Source organism: Chinchilla lanigera, unplaced genomic scaffold (assembly GCF_000276665.1).
Source record: "Chinchilla lanigera isolate Chin_1 unplaced genomic scaffold, ChiLan1.0 scaffold00053, whole genome shotgun sequence".
Classification (NCBI taxonomy): Eukaryota; Metazoa; Chordata; class Mammalia; order Rodentia; family Chinchillidae; genus Chinchilla; species Chinchilla lanigera.
The window spans coordinates 3,581,059-3,602,791 of NW_004955454.1; the positions used below are offsets into that span (position 1 = coordinate 3,581,059).

General features: G+C 40.6%; 1 protein-coding gene and 1 pseudogene across 13 annotated transcripts in view; one reads left to right on the plus strand and one right to left on the minus strand.

The window, feature by feature from the left end:
- Nucleotides 1-3,851: 3,851 nt before the first annotated feature.
- Nucleotides 3,852-21,733, plus strand: part of Erc1 (ELKS/RAB6-interacting/CAST family member 1) — a 451,367-nt gene continuing 433,485 nt past the window's right edge. For 6 of the 13 annotated variants that reach the window (XM_013520185.1, XM_005395945.2, XM_005395944.2 and 3 more), the window contains exon 1: nucleotides 5,609-5,909. The gene's annotated coding sequence lies outside the window, so the exon portion shown is untranslated. Of the gene's footprint in view, nucleotides 5,379-5,595; nucleotides 5,910-21,733 lie in introns of those variants that run through there. The other 7 variants (XM_013520187.1, XM_013520190.1, XM_013520186.1 and 4 more) reach the window with 6 other exon arrangements.
- On the minus strand, nucleotides 21,251-21,708 carry LOC102022999 (annotated as a pseudogene).

Consider the following 21,733-nt stretch of genomic DNA (forward strand, 5'->3'; position numbering starts at 1 on the left):
GCCCTAGAAGATGAAAAAGATTACCTGGAGACAAGACTTAATTCAGTCACCAAGAGGTCCAGAGGCGGCTATTTCCTCAATTGAGAGTGCCCAACCACCAGGGAGGCTCCAGCAGAAGAAAAAAAAAAAGCCATCAAGCCTAGAACTCTGGCTTTTATTTAGAATATCGGTGTAAGAGAAAAAAGCAGGAGAAAAAGCAGTTTGGGCTAGGAGTTGTCTCAAAGCAAGGTAGTTTTTCTTGGGGAAAGGAGAAGGACAGATGGCTAGACACAACACAGTGTACTAAACTTGTTTAACCATTTGATTCTCACACAGCCTGGGTGCTTTCGCCTCATGTTTAACCATTCATTCTCCACAGAGCCCGTGTGCTTTTTGCTGCAGTTTATTTATTTCTCACAGAGCCTGTGTGCTTTTTGCTTGCAGTGTAATTGTCTGTATGCTTTTGCCCTGCATTTTAACCATTCACTCCTTATAGAGCCTATGTGCTTTTGTCCCACGGTTTAATCATTCACTCCTTGCCAGATCCCCCACATTAATGTACATAATTGTAGGAAGTTTTCCTAAAGGTAGGGCCATGTCTTTTTTCTTCTCTCTCCTGATTCCGCAGGAAGCAAATACTTCCTCACATCATGACCACAGAATGATGTGAGGAAGTACTTTCTCTGGTTAATGAAATATGAATACACAGGAATATGACATATCTGGTCAGAGGCTTTGCATGAGTTTTTATAGCTTGGTCTCTTATGAGCTTACCACCATGACAGATATATAACCCAGTGACCACTGCTCCTTTATTCTGGGTCTATGAATAGGAGACATGTGGAAGTGACTTGAATTTAATTTGTAACTAAAGTATAGCCAGGGCAGCCACCTACCCTCCAACTCCTGCCAATTTATAATTTAATGAGAAAAAAAATAGTATTTGTTGTTTATAAGCCACTGAGTTGTTTTCTTTTTTTCCCTTTTGGCAGCACTGGGGATTGAATGCAAGGACTAATATTTTCCTTAGGCGGGTCTTAAACTTGTGATCTTTCTGCCTCAACCACACACATAGCTACGGTTACAGGCATATGCCATCATATCCAGTTAAGCCAATAAATCTCTGTGCAAAACTTTATTTTCTTGCAAGTTAGGAATTAATTACAAACTGTTTTTTTGGGAGGAATTACTCATGATTTATTTTCAAATGTTTATTATGAATAATGTTGCTCGCAAAAAATTTTTGTGTGGATATTTTTTATTCTCTTGGCTATACATCTGGGAGTGGAATTGCTGCTCAAGGGACTGCCAGACCGTTCTACAAAGTGGTTACATCATTTTATCTTTCCAGTAGCAATATATGAGGGTCCTGATTCTCCACATTCTCACTAATACTTGCTATTAAACGTTTGTCTTTTTTTTTTTTTTTTTTTCAAATTTAACCATCCTTCAGGGTTTTATATGATATCTCAATGAAGTTTTAATTAAGAAACAATCAAAGAGCATTTTATTAATGAATAATGAAGTTGGGCAACTTTTTGCCTTAATTGGCTATTTGCGCATCTTTCGAGACTTCTCCAGATCCTTTACTCCTTCTTAAATGACTTGTCTTTTCATGGTTGAGTTTTGAGTTATTTATATATTCAAAACAGAGTATCAGATACATGTCTGTAATTTTTGCCCATTCTATTGTCTTTTTACTTTCTTCCTTTTCTGCACTGAACCCAGGACCTTGAATATGTGACCACTGAGCTACATACTTAGCTTATTTATTTTGTTTTTTAAAATTTAAATATTTTTATTAGTACATTTGCAATACATTTAAAGTGTTTATACATGTACATAACCCATCTTAATTGTCTTTTGTCCCCCTTCCCTTCCATTCTTCCATGTTTCCTCCAACTGTTGTTCCCCTTCCTGTTTGCAAAATCTCTATTTCCATTTTTTCTTCAATTCTATTTTATTCTATTCCTTTTCCCTTTTATCCCTCTTCCTTCCTTCCATCTTTTGTTCCCCTTCCCTTTTAAAAAAATCTCCCTACTTCCTATTATCTTTTATTTTGCTCTTTATTTATATTTTGGGTTTCTCATATAAGAGAAACCATGTGATATTTAAACTTGTGTGTCTGATTTATTTCATTTAACATTATTGTATTTTGAGACAAGACCTCAAAGTTGCCCAGGCAAGCCTCAAATTTGCAATCTTCCTGCTTCAGGTTCTCCATTAGCGGGATTAGAAGTGTGTACCGCCACACCTGATTGTGTTTTCACTTTGTGTCGACATTAGTCTCCTAGGGCTGTGAATGCCAAAATACCAGACTGGGTATGACCTCACTGCGCATTAAATGTCAACATATGGATTTCAAAGGAACCCAATTCAATCCACAACACTCTGGCCTCTGGATCCCCCAAGTTTAAATCCTCACATGAAAAATACATTTACTCCATCCCATCAGCCCCTACAGTCTCAACCCATTTCAGCATTAACTCTATAAAATCTTATCTAAATAAAGGTTAGGTAGGGCATAACAGAACACAGCTATTGTCCCTGCACTTGAAAGGCTGAGTGTTATGCCTTGTATTTAGATGTCCCCCACAAAGCCTCATGCGCTCATAGGTGGGGATTTTCAGAGCTGGCCAGACGTAGAGTATGGCATACTGGGATTAAGGGTGTAGGGTACTAAATTAATCCACTCATTGGAATTAGCATAGTTCTGGGTGTGGGTGGTACTAATCAATAATCTTGCAACCTGAATGGAATACAAAGGACAAAAGAAAGGCAGGTTTGCTGCTGCTGCTTGCTATGGACTATTCCTCCTTGTGATGTCCCTCTGTCATGCCACCCTGCCTTGGAGCCAGCCAGCTATGGACTGAAACCTCCACAGACTGTGAGCTGAAATAAAGCTGTCCTCCTTTAACTTGTGAGTGTTGGGTATTTTGTCCCAGCAATGAGAAAATTAACTAAGACACTGAGGAAGGAGCATCCCTTGACCCCCAAATATGAGATCAGCCTGGGCAACATAGTAAGAGCCTGCCTCAGAAACAAAACAAAATGAAAACAAAGAAAAAAACCCTAAATACAAGTTAAGCATTTCTAATCTGAAAATCTGGAATGCTAGAAAATCGGAAGCTTTTTGAGTGCTGACATGATGCCACAAGTTCCCCACCATGAAATTGTGTTATCTACAAGATTATTACAAATATTGTATATGGTGATCTTCAAGGATATTTGTATATGGTGTATATGAAACAAACTTTGATCCTATTCCCAAGAAATACGTATATGCAAGTATTCCAAAATCCAAAAATACTCAAAATCTGAACACTTCTGATCCTGTAGTTTAGGTATAGGTTACTCCACCTGTATTATCTATATCAGTTAGGGACATGAGATGAATCACATTCAGGAAAAATTCCTTTCCAATTCATACAATGGTGGAACCAGCACTGGATAGATAGTATAGTTCCATTCCAAAAGAGAAACTAGAAAGGACCCAAGCATGTCTAAATCGTAGCAAGGCAAATTCCATTAGACGTTGTGGTGAACTGCTGAACTGAGCATGGTTCTGAGTGTGGAAGACCCAACTGAGGATTGTTGCCAACAGCACAAATGGAGAACTGGAGGGTAAGATGGTGTGCTGTTCATTTTCCTGGAGAGCTTGATGGGTTGATTTTCCTGATATGAATTCAGCTGTTCTCATCATCTGAGGAGTTTGGGTCTTCGATGTTGCTGAGGGTGGCTGCAATACTCTATGAGGGAGCTCTGGTCCTTACCTTGAGCATTGCTTCCTATCTCCAGTGCAGAACCCTCAGCCTGCTGGCACAGATCCTTCATCTTGCTGGTGCAGACTTTCTTGCATCCACCACCGTCTGAGCCTTCCCAGTGTAGATCCTTGATACAGACTTGCATGAGACATTGCTGTGGGCTCTAGGCCTCCAGCTGGACTAATGGAGAACATTGCCATAGGCTCTAGGGCTTCAGCTGGACTCATGCAGGACATTGTCATACAATCCAGGCCCTCAGCTGGATTGTTTGGGTCTGTAGCACGTGGATAGATCCTTCACTCCTCTGCATTTGACTTTTTGGGTGAATATTTTAAAATAATCCCATAAATTATGTGTCCTGTACTAAATCTATTCCCTTGCAAACCCTGACTACAACAGACTTTAAGGGTTGGATGAGAAAGATCTTGAAAACAGTCAATTTTTTAGCCAGGTGTAGTAGTGCACACCTGTAATCCCAGCACTGAGGAAGCTGAGGCAAGAGGATTGCAGTGATTTAGAGGCCAGTCTGGACTGCATAGTGAAACCCTGTCTCAAAAAGAGAGAGTCAATTTTAAGAAAGGCTTTTCCTGGGCGGATTTAGATATCCACGAGCTATTTCATTTTAGAATGCTTGACTGGCAACTATATGGTCAGCCTGTTTGGAGCAAGCATAACCTTTAATAATTGCTAGTCCCATGTTGGAAGCATGGGAGGAGGGGGCTGGTGAGGAGCTGCAATGATCTAAGAGGATGCTGGGAGAGAGCAATTGGAGAACCTGGGCAGGATAAAACAGAATTTTGTGACTATTGAGGAGAGAGGGGAAAATGTTAATTAGATTATGAGACGGTAAACCGGTTGATTATGGTGGTGGGAGGTAAGTCTGAGTAAAGTGACGACTTCTCTCATCTCAAAGGCATTCTAAATTATCTTAATAAACAACAGTAGTCTGGGAATAAGTATAATTCACACCACTTCTAGGTTCAGGAATAGCTTATCTATATACTTAAATTAATGCCTTTTGTCATCCTCTTTGCATGACTCTGATAAAAGAATACTAACAGATTTAGTACAGGAAAATTGGGTTGCTTGAAAAATAAGGCACCAGCTGGTGGGTCGATTCGCCTTGGTGTCGTAAAGGCTAAATAAAACAGGTAACGTTTGGCAAGGAGCAGGGACTGCATGTGGATCTTCATTTCCGCCCACGCTCGCTGGCCGGCACAATCACTACAGAAAAGCGATCTGCGGTAGTGTCTTCTGCAACGTCTACGGGTACAGTCCCAGGGTCTCAGATAAGAGTACTACCTTCTGCAGGGGCCACATTTCGCAAATGCTGTGGGGTGAGCGGAAAAATCCAACTTCCTTCGGAAAAACGGCGCCCACTGCGGCCGTGACTCCAGCGTCAATCCCAGCCCAACTCCCTAGGGCAGCTGCGGTTCCGGGCAGCGGGGGTGGAGTGGGGTGGGGGTGGAGCGGCTTGGAGGTTTGGGCAATGGGCGAGTCCACTTCTTGGCGTCTAGCAATCCACTTCCTACGGCAAGCAGCAGGAGCCAAACGCCGCCGCTCTTCGCTTCCACCTACTGCCTCTCGCCAGAAACGGCCCGACGTACCCCTCCGGAAGCGGCAGGGGCCGTGTGGGTGCGTGCGAAGGGCTCAGCGTTCGTGCCTACTCGTCGCGCCGCGACTAGTTTGGAGGCCCAGTTACTACTTGTCGCCCGGCGGCCTCCTTTCTCCCCGCTCTGGAAAGGGCTGGCCTGCAGGCCCCTGCGCCACCCTCTGGGAGCGGAGGAAGGAAAGGCTGCCGCGCGCGAGCCGGAGGAGGAGCCCGGCGTCGCACGCCTGGCGGGGGCGGGGCTAGGTGTCTCGCGCAGGGGGCGGGACGCGGTGACGTCGGGGGCGCCGGACCGTGCTGTGGCTGTGGCGGCGTCTGTGGTAGAGGCGGTGGAGGGGTGGCAGCGGCGGCGGCGGCAGCGGTAGCAGCAGCAGCAACAGTAGCAGCAGCAGCGGTCGCCCAGAAGCGGACGAAGAGGCTACGGTGCTAGGAGCCGGGAGGGACCTGTCGCTTTTCGTCTGCCGCTGGCACTGGGGCGTTCGCCTGTTCTCACCGGCTCCTCGCTCCGGCCCTGGCTGGGCAGGGCAGCGCGCCCCCGGGGAGGGGCGGAGCTGTAGGTGAGGCTCGGGACCCCTCCCCCTCCGCTGCTGGCTGGGGACTGGGGTGGTCCCAAGGGTGGGATAGGTTGAGGTGGGGTGGGGTCACCCTGACGGGACCCGGCAGCCCACCGGCGGGCTCCACCCTGCAGGCTCTGGGGTGGGGCGGGATCTGAGGTGGCGGCAGGGGCGGTGGCAGAGGCGGCGGCCGCGGGGACCCCGGGCTGGAGGAGGTGGCGGCTCCGGGCGCTGGGAGGAAGGCGTGCTGGAGGTTGTGAGGCGTGATGTTGCGGGCAAAGGTAGTGGGAAGACAAACTGAGGAGACCCCGAGATTGGGGTGCGGTCAGGGTGGATCTGTGGGTTCCTATATGGCTAGTGTAAAATGTTGAAGATGATACTCTTTTTTTTTTTTTTTTTTTTTTGGAAATGGGACAGGCGGTGTAGGGTTTTATTTCAAAAGAAAGATGATCTGTGGATGTTGCCTTCGAGGTGGTTGAAGAAGCTATTGCATAGATCCCACATTTCTGCTTTAGGGTTTGATCCTGTTTCTTTTTCTTCTGGGGTGAGTAGGGGTTCTGGGAGGGCCGATAATCTTTTTGCTTTGACTGGTTAGATGAATTATGAGCGGGGATGGATCTAAAGTTTTATACCCAAGAAGAGGGAAATCTCAGGTTTAAACTTCATTCTGGCAGCAATCGGTAGGGAATAGGTCTCGTAACAATTAGCACTTTAAAGGTGTTTTTTAGGATTTTAAATTTCCCTTCTCTCCCTCTGCCCCCCGTCTTTACTTTCTTCCTTTTTTTTTTTCTCTGTGCATATAAGGTCTCTTTATACCACCTTAAAAAAAGGCTTCATTTGGGCCCCTTAAGAGACAGCTTGAGATTCAGGTGGTTGCTTTCTTCCGATGAATACATTTCTGAGTGATCGTTTCAGGTGGTTGTAGTTGACTGTTTTGGGTGGGTAAAGTGAACAGTTCGAACATTTCTGTTGGAGCTAATTACATGGCAAGTGTTTGAATATTTTCCTAGCTGTCTTTTACAGCTTTTCAGTAGACCTTGATATCTGGACATTTTGTGTTTAACACTGAATTCTTTTTTTTTTTTTTTTTTGTTTTTCTCCGGTACCAGGAACCGAACTCACGACCTTGCGCTTGCCAGGCAGGCGCTTTGCCGCTGAGCTAAATCCCCAGCTAACACTGAATTCTTGGAGATTATTTTCCAAGCTACAGGTTTATTTATTGCAGTTTCTGTTAAATCTTTAAAATTGATATTTTTTTGTAAGTCGGACCCTCAGTTTCCCAGAAACATTCTCGAAATCAAGTAGAGTACTTTAAAAATACTCTTTAATAACATTTGGGAGCATGTGTCTTTGTTGGGAGATGTTACTGAGAGTAAAGAGTGTTCACTGTTCTTTGTATCAGTATTTTAGAACTTAGTACAGTAAGTCTGAATTTTCTTTTCTGAATTCTTATTTCCTACACAGAGTATTCACAAGCTCTACCTGTTAGTGTCATATAAGCTGTTTCTTGTTCAGAAAACAGGTCCTATCATGGACATGTATTATGTGATGAATGGCTTTTAATTCATTTATGGAGGAAGAGAGACTGTCATGAAGTGGAATTTAAGTAGTGACTTTCCAAAGGCTTACTCAATTTATTTGGGGGAATTGTCAGGGAAGTACTTTCCTGTAACCCAAGAGAGAAATATACAGATTAGTTTCCATAGCTGCAGATTATTGCCTTTTTTACATACTTACTTAATGAGTAGACTATTAGCTTCTCCAAATACTTCTGCTTTTAGAGACTTACAGGAAGCAGAGGATGTAATAGCTACTAAGTGAGAAAGTATGTGGTCCAAGTTGTAATTATGAATAAAAGATTAAATTAGGTATATTCAGACAGATTGACATTTCTTTTTTTTTTTTTTTTTTTTTGGTTTTTCTCCGGTACCAGGAACCGAACTCACGACCTTGAGCTTGCCAGGCAAGCGCTTTTGCCGCTGAGCTAAATCCCCAGCCCCTATTCAGACAGATTGAGTAATAGGTTGGTATAGTAATTTTGATTTTGGATTGTTCCAAAGGACAACTTAAAAATCTACATATTTAGTTTTGATTTTTAAATTATACTTTAATTTAATTAATTGGGATAAATAGGAACAGATACTGGGTGAAACTTGTGAATGTGTACTCCTAAAATATTTGCATGGTTGGCAGTGAGATGTGATTCTTCTCCTTATAGGAATGAAATCATATAATTTAAGGAGAAGTCTAAGGTATTTAGAGACCTGGTTAAAAGTTCTTGTACCAAAAATCCTGCTTTTTAGTTTTGAGGAAATGTTGCTTGTCATTTGTTTCTGTGATATCCTTGTTGAATTACTGAGATGTTCTTATTTTCTTCTTTGCTAAAGCCATAAATATGTCAGTTGATTAATTCAGCATGAATACTGGAAACTTAGTGAAAGTTCTCATAGCACTATAGCTGCTCTGTTTTACTCCATGTTTGTGCTTTTAGAAGTAGTATGAGAGCTGTTAAATGTGCATTTTAAACATACTTTACCAGGAACATTGATGGGGCAAGACTCGGGAACTTAATGTTCAGTGCCTTGATTATCAATTTTCAGAACAGTGTGGTTCAATAAAATAAATTAAAGCATAATGATTATGTTACTCCAGTTTTCCAGAGTCTTTGAGTGTGGGCTCTGGCATTAGTGCCTGAGTTCCCACCCTGTCTATGCATTATACAACCTAGGCAAACTGCTCAACCTTAATTTCCTAACCTTAACCTGTGCCTTAATTTCTTCATTTCCAGAATGGGAATAAAAACAGTAGCACCTAACTTCTTAGGATGTTTAAGTGAGTTAACTCATATAGTTAGGACAGTTAGTGGGTTTGCTAACATCTGTTGGATTTTCTGTTATAAATACTAAATGTTCATTCACTCAATGAATACATATTGAGCAAGTATTATGTACCAGATTTCTAGATATTGGCAATATAACAATGAACAAAGCTAACAAAAATCTGAATTTTTAAAAAAAATCTGGATCTTGATGGAGCTTTTATTCCAGTTGAGGAGACAGATGATAAAATAACTAAAGGAATAAATTGTGTGCATATTTTAGGAGTTGATAAATGCCATGAAGACAAATGAAACAAGAGGATGAATATAGGGATAGGGGTGTAGAGGGCTTGTAGATCGTTGGAGGGTATCTGTTTGATTATGGTTAGGGAGCCATTTTGGAGTTTGTAGCAGAGGAATGACAATCTGATTGATGTTTTAAAACAATGGCTCTGACTACTTTGTGGGGCCTTAGACCAGAGGTGCAAGCTAAAAGTAAGATAGAGATAGGGATCCTTAGTGAGGTGGTTCTGTTGCAGTGTTCAGATGAGAGTGGCTTTGAGCAAGGATATAGCAAGGTGAAATGGTGAGAAGTTCTGTTAGTATTCCTGTTGCTGGACACAATACCTGACACATGCATGTTAAAGGAGGACAAGTTTCATTTGCATACAGTTTCAGCCTCTGATCGCCTGGCTCCAAGGCAGAGACATCATGGCAGAAAGCTGGGGCAGAGAACCAGAGGAAGGGATCAGACATCAGCCCCAAGACCATTCTTCTGACTGATCCAGACACACTTAGAAGTGTGCTTCACCAATCCCCTGAGTGGATATTGAAGTTCTGCCCTAACTTCACAGAATTGGTTGGAGTTTGGATCCCTCTCTCTCTCCTTTTTTTGGTCTGTTGATTTTTTTGTTTGTTTGTTTGTTTTTTGTTTTTCTTCCGGTACCAGGAATCAAACTCACGACCTTGAGCTTGCTGGGCAGGCGCTTTTGCCGCTGAGCTAAATCCCCAGCCCTTTTTGTCTGTTTGAGACAGGGTTTTAGTATGCAGTTCACACTGGCCTTGAACTTACTTTATAGCCTAGGCTGGCCTTGAACTCTCAGTGATCCTCCTGCCTCAGCCTCTGACTTGCTGGGATTACACGAGTTCGCCACCATGCCTGGCTCCTGGATCTCTTTTCAGGATAGACGTGTTGGCTGGCTATTCATTGTGAACAACATAGAACAATAAAGAATAAAGTTTTTCGCCTGAAGAATCAAAGAATGAAATTGCTAGTAACAGATGGAAATGGGAGTTGGTGGGGCATGTTTGGGGAAAAACCAGACATTCAAGCAGTATGTCTAGGGAGAGTGAGAAATTTGGTTTATTTTCACTGGCATGTAAAATTATGAGGGGAGTGAGATCATCAGGGGAGTGAATTTAGGTAGACAAAAGACTGGAATATCTGAGTCTTGGAGCATATCTTACTTCTCTCACTCCTGGGATGAAATATCTGACACTGAAAGTTAAAGGAGGACAGGTTTATTTTGACTCACAGTTTGTAGAGGTTTCAGTCTATAGTTGACTGGCTCCAGGGAAGGATGGTATGGCAGAGGGGCATGGCAGAAGAGGGTTGTGCAGAGCGCAGCACACAGGAAGCAGAGAGATCAAGGGATGAGGGAGAGGGGCATACCCTTCCAAGGCCATGCCTCAGTGACTCATTTCTGACTAAGCTTCACCTCATATCACATTTAGTTATATACTCAGGATTGAACTAATCCACTGATGAGGAGTGTGACTCCATTTTCCAGTCACCTCCCATAAGTCTCCCCTATGAGTGCATGAGACTTTGGAGGAACATCTAGATACAAATAATAACAGGAGTGATTAATTCATTTATTTACCTAGCAGTTGTTACTGAGTGTGGTGTTACCTGTTTTTTTAGCCCTAGAGGATACAGCAATGAACAGAGCTTACAAGAATCTCTGTTTTGTAAAATGAAGAGGAACTTAGACTGGTGAGAGGTCACAGACTAAAGAGGAAAATCAGGGGAGTGTGATGTTCTAAAAGTGGAGGAAAGGAAGTTTTCAAGGAGGGAGTGATGAGCTGTGTCACTGTTTAAAGATGTGTCTAGAGTGTTGGGTAATAGATATAGTCTGCTTGACTGTAATATATAGCAACAGAGAGATGAGGTGGATGGGATAAATGTGAGAATCTTTAGCTTTTTACTTCCATGGTTTAGTTTTAAAAAAATATTTGTTTCAGAACAAAGTAGCCTGTGAATGTGTACTAGTATGAGTGAGTTTTTTTATTTTATTTTTTTTACTGTTGTTAATCCTAAGTAAACTTAAGTATTTGAAAAATAAATAATATATGTACAAAATCAGAAGTCACAAAAGTAGTGAAAAGCACGTCTCTTCTGTTCCATCTCATTTTTCCTGAAGGTAATCACTGTTTCCAGTTTCTGTTTTTCCTACTAGTGAAATTCTGTTCAATAATGTGGGGGTTAGCTATTCTAAATTATTATATAAATGCAAGAAATATTTTATTTTCTAATCTTAATATTGAACTCTGGCAATATTTTAGAATTGTTTAAAAGCTAGCCAGGCATTGTGGCGCACGCCTGTAATCCCAGAACTCAGGAGGCTGAGGCAGCAGGATCCTTGCAAGTTGGAGGCCAGCCTGGGCTACAAAGTGAGCTCAAGGCCAGCCTGAACTGCATAACGAGACACTGTCTCAAAAAGAGAAAAATGAAACAAACAAGCAAAAAAGATTGCTTTAAGGTGCTCATAAAGGGAAATAAGTCACATCAGGTAATGATTCTAGTTTTTTTTTTAATTTTGTTTTTTTTTTGAGACAAGGTTTTGCTATGGAGTTCAGGCTGGCCTTGAACTTACTAAGCAGCCAGGCTGGCCTTGAACTCTGGGCAATCCTGCCTCAGTCTCTTGCAAGTGCTAGGATTACAAGTGAGCACCACCACAGGCTTTTTTTTTTTTTTTTTTTTGAGACGGAGTTTCACTGTGTGGTTCAGGCTGACCTTGAACTCACTATGTAGTCCAGGATGGCCTCAAATTCGTGGCGATCCTCCTGCCTCAGCCTCCCAAGTGCTAGGATTACAGACATGCGCTTTCATGCCCTGCTTATGATCCCAGCTTTGTAGTTGAGATGATTACTTGACTGACACAGAAAGGAAATGCAGGAGTTGTTATGTGAGTAGATTTCAGCTGGATCTTTTCATGTTATTTTTGTGGAAAACATGGAAAAATGTGTACTAGATTTCACGAGGACAGTGACTGTCGTGTTCTGTACTGAGCAAATAGGTACTTAACTAAATACTTGATGAATGAATGGATAATAGTACAATTAAGTGAAAGAGAAGTGATTAAATGGCTGGTCCAGTAAATAGAGTTGCTTACTGGAGATGAAGAGTTTGAGGAATTGATGTTAGATGACTCATCCATGTGGGAAATGACTGGGATGGTAGCAGGAGTATTGTAGAGAATTGTGGCAGCTCTGAACTGTAGCCTGGATACCCCTACTGAGTGTGGGGCATGAGCAGGGTGTAGTTACTAAGTGAAGAAAGAGGTGGAAGTAGAAGATTGAAATACTGAGTAGCATGAGAATCAGAGTAAGGCTTTTCATGAGGAGGTTTCAGGAATAATGGTCTGACAATGGTGCTGGGAGAAAGGAAGGTACCAGCCTTATTTTCCAATATTGAGGGTGCTGTGTGACAGACTGAATATGCTTCCTTGAAAGGGTTATGTGAGCCAGGTGTGGTGGCACACAACTCCAAAGTCTGGGAGATTGAGGTAGGGTCAGGAGCTTGAGGCTAGCCTAGGTTACGTAGTGAGACCCTGTCTCACAAACAAAAAACCCCAGAAAACCCAAAACCTAAAAAAACCAAAAAGGCTACATGGCAGGAGATGTTCTGATAGAAAAACCAGTTTTTAGTTAGAGAGATGGTGAGAACATTATGAGGAAATTGAGCACTTTTAGAATTTCCATGAGAATGTATTTTTCTGTTTGTCTTCGTTATTTTCTTTTTCTTTTTCTTTTTTTTTTTTGAGACAGGGTCTTGCTTTGTAATCAGGCTGGTTTTGAACTCACTGTGTAGCTCAGGCTGGCCTTGAACTCACGACAGTCCTTCTGTGTCAGCCTCGTGAGTGCTGGCATTATAGGTGGTTACTTTCTTCTGACTGGAACAAAATACCTGACACCTGCAAGATTAATTTTTTTGATTTAATGTCTCCTTTCAGTCCCAGTTTGGAAAGATTACACAGGAGACAGCTGAGGGAGTGTCTCCTGATGTTTTTGAGGAAGAATTGTTCATTGTGGAGGATAAGAAAGGCAGTGGGGTCAGGAAATGGGTCACTCGGATTTCTCCTGTGAACATCCTCCTTACTGGGGTCTGTAGGCTTCCTGGTAGACATTGTCCTACATGCTGAAAGGAAGCATTCTCCCATTCAGAGTGCAGGAGGTCCCCCTTTTTAAATAAGGAGAAAGAAGTGTTCTTAAGTAAGGAGGAAGAAGGTAAAAGGATTGAGAAGGAAAAAGGGGGACAGTGGGTTGACTTTCTCTGAGCACCAAGTTGATTGGGCCAGAATCTTACCCTTCTAGAGTGATGATGGATTAGCAGATGGTAGTGAATGTCTGGTTTGAGATATGTCAGGATTGTCCTGAGACTGGAATTTGTGAAAGGGAAGGATTTTGAAGAAAGATGGAAAAGAGATTTGGTTACCCAGTTGGGGTTTGAAGGTTTCCTCCAGGGGTTTTGAGGGCTCACCAACGTGAGTGGCCAGAGCCTTCTCAGTCTTGCCACAAGGAGCTGGAGATGTAGCTCAGTGGCACAGTGCCTGCCTGGCAAACACAAGGTCCAGAATTCGAGTTCCAGTAAAACAAAAAAAAAAAGAAAGAAAGCGGGTTCAGTCTTAGCACAGAGGGCAGTAGCTCATGCAACCAATTCTTTGGGAAGGAGGGGAAATTGAGTGAGAAACAGGAGCCTCTTCGCATGTAGGAGTAAGGTCAGGATGAGCTGCTGCCACCTGTTGGTTCCTAGATTGCAAAAAGAGCCATTGCTCTAGGCTCCTACTTCCGGGTTTTGGTGCCCCATGAGTGGGAAAGAGGGATGCAAACTCAACAGTTGAAGCAGATATATTTGCTGAACCTGAGAGGGATCTCTTTATGTGAGCAGAATGGGAAGGTGTCTCTTTTAGATAAGAGGCTTTTATAATAGTGTTTTTTTTGGTGGGCTTTTGAGGGTAGTGGGTTGGAGGAATGGTGGGCTTGTGGCTTGCTGATGTGTTCTCTGTAACCTGCTGACATGTCTTCTGTGACCTAATGACATGTCCTTGGGGGACTGCTCATGGCCTGTTCATGCATCTTCTGTGACCTACTGACCTGTCTTCTGTGACCTGAGTAAAATGAAACGTATGTTTCTCTAAGATGGCGGATGGGCCCATTTGAAGTGGCAGTGTTCCTATCTAGGTCCTTTCAAGTGTGTGTTTGTAGTATATAATGATTATGTTCATCATGAGGAATTGGTACGTGTATACAACAGTTCTTAATTCTTTTAAGTCCCTTTCCCTCTTGGCTGCATTTTCTTTTTCTTGGATCCACCACATCTCTTTTTTCCCCCCATTACCACCCCTTGTACCAGGAATCAAACTCACGACCTTGTGCTTGCCAGGCAGGCACTGTGCCGCTTAGCTAAATCCCCAGCCCCCTTTCCTCCCTATTATATATTTTAGTTTGCTCTTTATTTATATTTTGGGTTTCTCGAATAAGAGAAACCATATGATATTTATGCTTATATGCCTGATTTATTTCCCTTAACATTGTGGTCTCAAGTTACATCTATTAGCTTATGAATAACTTGAGTTTATCTTTCCTTATGGCAGAGTAGTACTCTATTGTATATGTATATATCATATTTTCTTTATCCATTCATCTGTTGATGGGCATGTAGGCCACTTGTAAGCTTCAGTTACTGTGAACTGTGCAACTATAAACATGAGTGTGCATGTATTAGTATAATATGATGTCTTCAACTCTTTTGAGAATGTATCTAAAAGGGCAATAGGTGGGTCAAATGAAATTACTAGCTTGAGTTTCTGAGAAATCTCCATACTGATTTCCATAATGGTTGAACTAGTTAATATTCCCAGCAACAATGAAGAAGGCCCCCCCAGCTTTGCTCGTATTTGTTACCTGATTTCTTTTTTTTTTTTTTTTTTTTGGTTTTTCTCCGGTACCAGGAACCGAACTCACGACCTTGCGCTTGCCAGGCAGGCGCTTTTGCCGCTGAGCTAAATCCCCAGCCCCGTTACCTGATTTCTTGATTATAGACTTTCTTTCTGGAACAGGATGAAATTTCAGTGTTGTTTTAATTTGCATTTCCTTTCTGGCCAGTGATGTTGAACATTTTTTCATTTACTTATTGACCATTTGTATTTCTTTTGAGAAGTATCTTTTGAGTTTCCCATTTTCTGTTTGAGTTCTTTATTTGAGGAGGGGCTAATTTTTTTGAATTCTTTATGTATTCTAGATGTTAGTCCTCTGCCCAAGGAATAGTTGGCAACCTTTTTTCCCATTCTGTAGCTTGCCTCTTTACTTTGGTTTTCTTTTTTTCTTTTTCTTTGTTGGTTTTTTAAAACTTGGTATCATCCTATTTGTTAATTCTTTTTTTTTTTTGTGGTACCGGGAATTGAACTCAGGACCTTGCACTTGCCAGGCAGGCACTTATGCCACTGAGCTATATCCCTAGTCCCTATTTGTTAATTCTTGATGTTATCTCTTGTGCAGTTGGGGTTTGTTCAGAAAGTCCCTGCCTACACCTAGACCTTCAGGAGTTTTACCTATTTTGTCTTCAAGTGGATCAAATGTTTGTGTTTTAGTATTTAGATCTTTGATCCATTTTGATTTTAGATTATTGCATAGGTCTAGATTCAATCTTCTGCATATGAATATCATTGTAGCTTTTTAGTATTACTTGAAATCCAGGATTGTGATTCTTCCTGCCTTGCTCTTATTGCCCAGGAGTGCTTATGCTCTTCTAGGTTGCTTCTGGTTCTATATGAACTTTAGGGTTTTTTTCCTAGTTCTGTGAGGAATGAATGCTATTGGTGTTTTGATTGGGACTTGCATTAAATATGTGAATCAGTTTTGGAAATATGGCTGTTTTGACTATATTGTTTTTGCCTATCCAGGAACAGGGGATATCTCTCCATTTTCTGATATTCTTTTCCATCTTCTTTTTCACAATACTTGATTTTTCACTGTAGAGGTCTTTCACTTCTTTGGTTCCTAGGTATATAATTTCTCTTGATGCTGTTGTGAAAGGTGTTTCCTTAATTGCCTTCTTGCTGAGTTACTGTTGGTGTGCAGGAATGCTGTTGGGTTTTGTGTGTTGACTTTGTATCCTGGTAAGCTACTCAATTTGGCTGTTAATTCTAGGAGTGTTTTGGTGGAATTTTTGGGTCTTTGTAGAGGATCATGTCATTTGCAAATAGTGATAATTTAATGTCTTCCTTTTCTGTCCAATACCCTTTCCTTTCTTTGTCTTGCCTGCTTTCTCCAGCTAATGTTTTGAGACTGTATTAAACAGGAGTAGTGATAACAGACATCCTTGTCTTGTTCATGATTTTAGAGGAAAAGCGTTCAGCCTCTTCCCATTTAATGTGGTGTTGGCTGTTGGTTTGTCCTGCGTATCTTCAGGTTGAGATAAGGTCCTTCTATACCTGTTTTCCTAAGGCTTTTTGTTAGGAGTGGATGTTGAATTTTGTCAAAGGTCTTTTCTTTGTCTGTCTGTCTATCTCTTTATTTATTTATACATACATACATACATACTGGGAATCAAATTCAGGACCTTGTGCTTGCCACGCAGGCATTGTGCCACTGAGCTATGTCCCTGGCTTCTGTGTCAATTGAGATGATCATGTGAACTTTGTCCTTCTGTTTATATGATATATTACATTTATAGGTCCGTATATCTTAAACCACCCCTGCATCCTTTGGATGAATCTGGTCATGATAGATGATCTTTTTGATGATTTGTTCCATCCTTTTTTCAGTATCTTGTTTAGGATTTTTGCATCAATGTTTATTAAAGAGATGAGGTTGTAATTCCCATTTTTGGTTAGGTCCCCCCCTTTTTTTTTCCTTTTTCCTTTTTCAGTTTTGGAATAAGGGTAATGCTAGCTTCCAGGGATTACTATGGGAGTACTTCTCTTTTGATTTCATTAAATAGTTTGAGGAGTATTAATGATGCCTAAAGTTCTTGTAGGAGTCTAGAGGGGACCTGGGTGTTTTTCAGTTGGTGGGTTTCTTACTACTTCTTCAGTCTCATTGTCTGATATTGCATCATTCATTATTTTTATGTCTTGTTCCTTCAGTTTTGGTAGATCTTATATACCTAGGAAATTATTCATTTCTTTTGAATTCTCCATTTTATTAAAGTATGGGTTTTCAAAGTAGTTACTAATAATTTTTGGGATTTTTGGCAAGGTCCATTGTGATTTCACATTTTTCATTTTTAATTGCATTGATTTGGATCTTATTCTTTTTTGGTAAGATTAGCTGTACTTTTGCCTATTTTGTTTACTGTTCCAAAGAACCAGGGCTCTGATTCATTCTTTTGTTGTTGTTGTTACCAATTTAATTTTTATTCAAGTCTTTATAATTTCCTTCTTTGTACTAGCTTTGGATTTGGATTGTTCTTGCTTTTCTAGGATCTTGACATGCATAAGATTATTTAGACTCTTTTCCTGATGTTGGCATTCACAGCTATAAACTTTCCTTTTACAACTGCTTTCATTGTGTATGATAAGTTTCTGTGTGTTTTACTGGCATTATTATTTAACTCTAGAAACTGTCTTACCTCTTTTTGATTTGTCTCTGACCCATTGATTATTCAAGAATGTATTGTTTGATTTCCATGTGTTTGCATAATTTCTATCATGCTTTTGCCATTGATTTCTAATTTCATTACACTATGATCTGATAATATGCATGGAATAATTTCAGTTCTTTTGCATTTACCTAAGCATGCCTTATGGGCTGTCATATAGTCTAGTTTGGAGAAAGTGCCGTGTGCTGCAGAGAAGAGTGTATATTGTTGTTGCAGAGAAGAATGCGTGTTGTTGTAGAGTGGAACACTCTAAAGATACCTATTAAGTCCATTTGTTGAAAGGTTTGGTTCATCTCTGGTATTTCTTGGTTAATTTTTTTTTTTTTTCTTCTGGTACCAGGAATCGAACTCACGACCTTGCACTTGCCAGGCAGGCGCTTTGCCACTGAGCTAAATTCCCAGCCCCTCTTGGTTAATTTTTTGTCTAGTTGATTTGTGACAGTAGAGTATTGAGGTGTCCCAGTATAATTGTGTTGGTGTTTCTCTCATTTTTTTAAATGTTTGTTTTATTGAATTGAGAGTGCCAGCATTTGGTGCATATGTTTATAATTTTTATCTCTTCCTGTTGAATTGTTCCCTTAACCAGTATATGGTGTTTTGTGCCTCTTCTGATCAGTTTTGGCTTGAAAAGTTTTTTGTAATGCTGGCTTGGTGATCCTGAGTTTCTTAAGGTGTTATTTGTCATGGTAACACATTATTTGTCCATCAATTAAAAAAATTTTGTTGGTACATTTTTAGATGTACATAATGATGACGTTTATCATAGGGAATTTGTACTGGTACTGATATATCTTGCTTCTTTTTTTACTCATTCCCCTTCCCTTCCTTCAGCCCCTCTTCCCCTCCTTGTTTACAAAAGCTTTGTTTCAAGTTTTCCTTCTATTCTTTTTTCTCTTGTCCCTCCCTCCCTTTCTTTCCCCTTCCTTCCGCCCTTGTTCTCCTCCCCATTTGAACATTTTCTTCCTATTTCCCACTATTATACTTTTTTTTTGTTTTTTTGTGGTTTTTCTATTTTTTTTTTTTTTTCTAGTCACCGGAATCGAACTCACGACCTGACACTTGCCAGGCAGGTGCTGTGCCGCTGAGCTAAATCTGCAGCCCCCAGTTTTTCTATTTTGAAGAGGAAAAGACCCCCACAATTTCAGAATTGTCTTTGTCTTTTTGAGACAGGATTTCATTATTCAGTTCAGGCTGGCCTTGGAACTCACTTTGTAACCCAGGTTGGCCTTGAACTCAGTGATCCTCCTGCCTCAGCCTCCTAAGTGCTGGGATTACAGACCTGGGATTATAGGTGTGTACCGCCCGGTTCTTTGTTATACATTTTGGTCCTTACTTACACCTTCAGTTTCACATACCAGAGGATGTGGTATTTAAATGTGTGTCCAATTTATTTTACTTAAGAGTATTGTCTCAAGGTGTAGCCATTTAACTAGAAATGTCTCAGGTTATTCTTTATGGCAGAGTAGTAGTCCATTCTATTAAAAAGCCACATCTTTATCCATTCATTGGTTGATTTTGTCCATCAGTTTTGAAAGAAGATTTTTATAGGATGTATCAGCCTGGGTTGGGAGTTGTTTTCTTTTAGGGTTTTAAACACTTCATTATTAGCTCTCTTGGCCTTTAAGGTTTGTATTGAGAAGTCTACTTTAATTGTAATGGATTTACCATTGTGTTTTGTTGCTTTTTTCTAAGAGCTTTTAAGATTCTGTCCCTGTCTTGGACCTCTGCTGTTTTGAATATGATGTGATGTGGAGAGATCTCTTTATTTGCCACACTTATCTGTATGTTTTATTCTTCCCCAATATTTGGAAAGTTTTCTGCTATTATTTCTTTTACTTTTTTTTTTTTTTTTTTTTGGTTCTGGGAATTGAACTCAGGACCTTGTGCTTGCCGGGCAGATGCTTGTGCCGCTGAGCTGTATCCCAGCCCTCTGCTATTATTTCTGTAAAAAGGTGTTTTATGCCCCTGTTCTGCCTTCTGATTTTTTACTTATACCAGTCAATCGTAGGTTACTCTTTGTATCATCTAGCAGCCACTGAATCAATTTTTCATATTCTTTTGTTTTTAAGATATCTCTGAGTAACTGGTCTTTGAAAATACCCCATCTTCTAATTCTGATATCTAGGCTCACATTGGTCACCTTCTATATAATTTTTATTTTTTTACAAGAGCAATTGAAAATTAAATGTTTATTTAGATACAAGTTTTAAGTTGGAGGTACAGTGTACCTCCATTGTTTAGCTGAATGCATTATGGGAGAATATCCTGTCTGGGTCAAAGAGGTGTTCTTGAATTATTAGACTTGCCTTTTTAAATTTTTTTAATGTTTAAAATTTTTCCCTTAGCTATAAAGTCCCTTTTGATACCTCTTTTTTAATTAATAAAGTTCTCTTTAAAAAAAAAAGTTAATTCCATACCTGATGCAGGTATAGTGTACCTCCATTGTTTAGCTGAATGCATTATGGGAGAATATCCTGTCTGGGTCAAAGAGGTGTTCTTGAATTATTAGACTTGCCTTTTTTAATGTTTAAAATTTTTTTTTGTCCTTTTGAGGCAGGGTTTCACTATACATTTCAGGATGGCTTGAACTTAATTTGTAGCCCAGGCTAGCCTCAAACTTGTAGTAATTCTCCTGCCTCAGCCTCCCAGGCACTGGGATTACAAGCATGTGCTACCATGTATGGCCTAGACTTGACTTTATAAGTCAAAGATACAAAGGAATCATGCAACACTCTTGCTATGGGAGACCATCATGTCACTTACTAATTCTGTCTTTCCAGAATACTGGCTAGGATGCTTTAAAAAAAAGACTAGACTGATAGGATAAATACATGTAAAATGCAAAGAAACAAACTGCTGTGTGACTCTACTCTTAGTAATGTGTGCTGTTTGAAAGCACCTTGAGGAAGAGCCTGTATAGCAAGAGATATGTGCCTAAAGATTGAAAGTGAATCAACAGTGTTGGATAACAATATAACCCTCAGTTTGGAAGCTGCCTCAGGATTAGGTGCATTTTCAGTTAGTATAACAGGAAAAGGCCGTGGATTTCATTTTATTAATTGAATCCACTCACAGACTGACCTAAGGTTAGCAGAGGTGTAGACACAATGAGATTTTTGTTGATACTTATGATCTGTAATTGAAGTAATGAGAAAGGAAATGTATTTAAAAACAAAACCAAACAGTTATTTCTGTCTAGATTATGAAGTGTCATCAGGTATGGAATTAACTTTTTTTTTTTAAGAGAACTTTATCAATTAAAAAACAGGTGTCAAAAGGGACTTTATAGCTAAGGGAAAAACATCTCAACCACAGGACCTGCTGAAGAAAGTGAGCTAGAAGAACACAACTAGAACCTTTAATCTCTTTTGTAATGCACAGAATACAGAGGGAAGGAAAAAGGGAACACACTTTTAACTGAAAGACCTGACTTTATTTTCACATTTCATAATACATATGAAACTATACTTTCCTGCACTTTCATTTATCTCACTTCTCCTTTCAAAACTGTTCTCTTTGATAGGAAGGAGGGGCGGGTCTTCTTTGTCATGCTGTTAGAAAACACCCATATACAGCACCATGATCTTCTGGTGAAGTAGAACAAATAATAATAAGCTGATATAAAGAGGCCACCCCTTAGCTTTATCTGTCTGGTTGAGTCATTCCTTGCAGAGTGGACACCATCGTGGGCCTAGCCGGAGGTCTCATCATTCGAGGCCCAGGCATATTAAAGTCATTCCAGGAGCAGGTCCCATGGGCGTCATCTCAGGGGAACGGGGGGGCCATCATTGGCATCATGGGGAGGGCCTCACATATGGGATACTGGCATCATGGTAGGATGAGAAGGACTTGGGAGACTAGGTGGAGGTGGGGTCATCACCCCTGCTAGAGGAGGAGCAGAATGGAGTAAGAGGTATCTTTTCTTGTTGAAATGCAGTTGTTGTTTTGTCAGTCAGTCTCTGAGCCTGCTCTTCCATCCATTTCTGGTAGTAATCTTTGATGTTTTCTTTATATTACCTATCACTGCAGTGTGTCTTTCTCACAGATGGAGAGTCAAGGGTGAGGTATGTATCACAGTAGTCACAATAAAACTTGGGCATGTTGCTCTGCAAGCTGTTGGTTGTT